The sequence below is a fragment of the Rhinolophus sinicus genome, chromosome 18, assembly GCF_057876585.1.
Source record: "Rhinolophus sinicus isolate RSI-liver-muscle chromosome 18, RSI-T2T, whole genome shotgun sequence".
NCBI classification, from domain to species: Eukaryota; Metazoa; Chordata; class Mammalia; order Chiroptera; family Rhinolophidae; genus Rhinolophus; species Rhinolophus sinicus.
Genome location: NC_142518.1, coordinates 21,725,029 through 21,728,569, shown reverse-complemented (window position 1 = coordinate 21,728,569; position 3,541 = coordinate 21,725,029). Strand labels below are relative to the sequence as shown.

At 36.7% G+C, this 3,541-nt stretch overlaps 1 pseudogene; it reads left to right on the top strand.

The window, feature by feature from the left end:
• Positions 1-2,559: 2,559 nt before the first annotated feature.
• On the top strand, positions 2,560-3,225 carry LOC109438354 (high mobility group protein B1 pseudogene; annotated as a pseudogene).
• The last annotated feature ends 316 nt before the right edge of the window (positions 3,226-3,541 follow it).

Here is a 3,541-nt window from a genome sequence, read left to right as displayed (position 1 = left end):
GAAATAAGAGATAGGATATAAGATATGGTAAGAAAGAAAGGAAGTAAAGTGGAAATTAAAAGAATGTTAGATATAAAGCTTAATAAACAAATGAAAACTATTTAGCATATTAAACACCTGTATTGGAAACAGTAATGAGGACAACTGACACTGCGAAATCATTAAGGTGGAGGACAACTTGAGAAGAATTTTTCATTAGGTAGAGAGGGAATATAAAGAGATAAAATTATGAGAAATTATAAATGTGGAGGCCAGAGAATAGAGATCTAGCAGCGAAGATAATCATGTATCTGAAGATCACATCAGAAAAAGTGGAACAGAAACAGTAACGTAAGATGTAATAAGAGAAAACTTTTCCTAGGAAAACAAAGACTTGGATTTTTAGAAAAAAATGAAAACAATGTAAGTGTTTGGAAAGTTTTCTAAAATATATGATTTTTCACACATTGGAAAAGAGATAAAAATAATACTTACTGCACTTCCTTTTAGGTATAATGTTTTCATCTAGAATGTATTGTTATGTATGAATTGGAATCAAAGCAAATTTTTAATGGCTGGTGACACCTGGTGATGAAAATGTTTTCATCTTCAAGTATAAACTTCAATTCCCTATGTAAACTAAAACGACAGAGCCAGTAACAATTGTAATCCTGCTTATCTAGGTCTGGTTTATTAATAAATAAGGTAACAGGACAAGAAAAACCTCCTTTTTTTTTTCCTTTCACTTCTATTTTTAAACTGACTTCACATGATGAGAATAGCATGAAATATGTGGGTTTGGTTTACATATCCTAACAGGAATCACCTTCCTGGATTTCTAAACGACTTTATCAAGATAAGAAATCTATTTTATAAGAAAAACCTCCTTTTGATTGTAAAAACCTCTGTACTACTTTAGTTCAGCTCATATATTTTCGGCTGATGCTTTAATTTAGAATTTGACACCCATTTCATTCTTGTTATTTAACAAGCAACCGAGAAATTGGCTGTAGCAAATCATGGTTTGAGATGCATAACTAACATAATACATATCCCTTGTGTACTATATGTATCTAAAGGAAGGACATCCAGATGTTGAAAGTATTCTGCTCAGTGACAAGATTAAGGGAAATTAGCCACTTGGGTCCCTTTCTTCCTTGTCCTCCACTCTTAACAAATAGGCCTTGGGTCGTTGTTTAAGTGCCTCTGCTCAACTAGGCTGGTTCGTGAATGGGTCAGAAAATAATGTAATAAATAGTTAGTTTAGTTTATCTGGTTAAATTAGAAGCCATCTAGGAAAACTGGCTAACCACACAGATTTTTTTAAGAGACAGGTTCTTGGTGTTTTCAGCTTTCATTAGGTTTTGCTGTGGTAAAAACCAATCCCTAATTTTCAGTGTCTTACACCAGCAAATATTTACTCTTCACTTGTGTTACACTTTGGATGTGGTGGCTGAGGCTCTGCTTCATGTGTCTTCTTCATTTCAGGATTCCCTATGAAGGATCAGCCATGATATAAAACATGTATGTCACATTTCAGAGGGAAAAACAAAGAACTGTGACACACAAAGTCTTTCTTTCTGCTTCAGCTCAGTTATAATGCATAACCAACAAGTCCTTTGGCATTATATTGTCCAAATCAAGTTATGTAACCAAACCTTACATCGATTGGGAAGAGACATTCACCCTTCTCACAGGGCATTTCTGAAAATCCCATGGCAATGCATAGGGATGTATAATCATCCTATAAGAGGGGAGAAATAGTCAGGAAACCTATTGCACTTGGCAAAATCAAATGCAAGTAAACTTGAAAGTCATAATGTATGAAACAAGAAGAGAAAGATAAGATCAAACTCTCCTCTGTTGAAAAAATACATTGGTTAAAAAAAATACCACTGTGTATTTTCTACAGAATGAAAAGGAAAACAATAGAGTCAGAAAGATTAGAGGAGTTGGCAAATCTCTAACATGCAAATGTTAGCAAAAATTAACCATAGAGTCAGACAAAATAGAACGTAATTTATCATACCAATTAGTGGAAAAAATACAAATGATCAAGCTATTATATGCCCAAAAAGCATGTGATAAAATTCAACATGTTTTTAATAATAACTCTTTGTAAATTAGGAATAAAAGGTATGACCACAGCATCATAAAGTGTATATGTCTCAAACCAGGAGCTAACACCATATTAAACATTGAACACAGAGGCAATCTCACTAAAGTGAGAAACAAGATAAGGATGTCTTCTACCCCTATTGTATGAATATTGCAATTTTCTTCTGGAATGTTTTTTCAATGCTATACATTAAAGGAAAGAAATGAGGTGTAGAGACTAGAAAGGTGAGGGGGGGATCAAAGTTTGAAGAAAAGGGATGGCCGGTTAGCTCAGTTGATTAGAGTGTGGTGCTGATAACACCAAGGTTGCCAGTTCGATCCCTGCACGGGCCACTGTGAGCTGCACGCTCCTTAAAAAAAAATAGTTTGAAGACGTTGAGATCCATAGAGACAGTGCCAGGGCACGTGACAGCCGCCGGGGCACTGGGCGACTGTGTGCTCACTGAGGAAAAATAATTAAACATGGGCAAAAAAGACCCTAAGAAGCCGAGAGGCAAAATGTCATCGTATGCATTGTTTGTGCAAACCTGCCGGGAGGAGCACAAGAAGAAGCACCCACATGTTTCAGTCAACCTCTCAGAGTTTTCTAAGAGGTGCTCAGAGAGGGGAAGACCATGTCTGCTAAAGAGAAAGGAAAATCTGAAGACATGGCAAAGGCGGACAAGGCCCGTTATGAAAGAGAAATGACAACTCACATCCCTCCTAAAGGGGAGACAAAAGAGAAGTTCAAGGATCCCAGTGCACCCAAGAGGCCTCCTTCGGCCTTTTTCTTGTTTTGTTCTGAGTATTGCCCCCACGTCAAAAGAGAGCATCCCAGCCTATCCGTTGGTGATGTTGCAAAGGAGCTGGGAGAGATGTGGAATAACAGTGCTGCAGATGACAAGCAGCCTTATGAGAAGAAGGCTGCTAAGCTGAAGGACCACTACGAAGAGGATATTGCTGCATACTACTAGCTATAGGAAAGCCTGATGCTGCCAAAAAGGGGAGTTATCAAGACTGAAAAAAGCAAGAAAAAGAAGGAAGAGGAGGAAGACAAGGAAGATGAAGAGGATGAGGAGGAGGAAGATGAAGATGAAGAAGAAGATGAATAAGGTGGTTTTAGCGCAGTTTTTTTCTTGTATATAAAGCATTTAACACCCCTGCCCCCATATACAACTAGCTCCTTTTAAAGAAAAAAATATAAATGTAAGGCTGTGTAAGATTTGTTTTTAAACTGAATAGTGTCTTTTTATGTATAGCTAACACACTACCAAATGTGTCTTTAGATAGCCCTGTCCTGGTTATATTTTTAATAGCCACTAACCTTGCCTGATACAGTATGGGGGTTGTAAATTGGCATGAAAATTTAAAGCAGGTCCTTGTTGGTGCACAGTGCAAATTAGTTATATATGGGGATGGTGGTTTTTTTAATTTTTAAAAATTTATTTTTCAATTACCATTGACA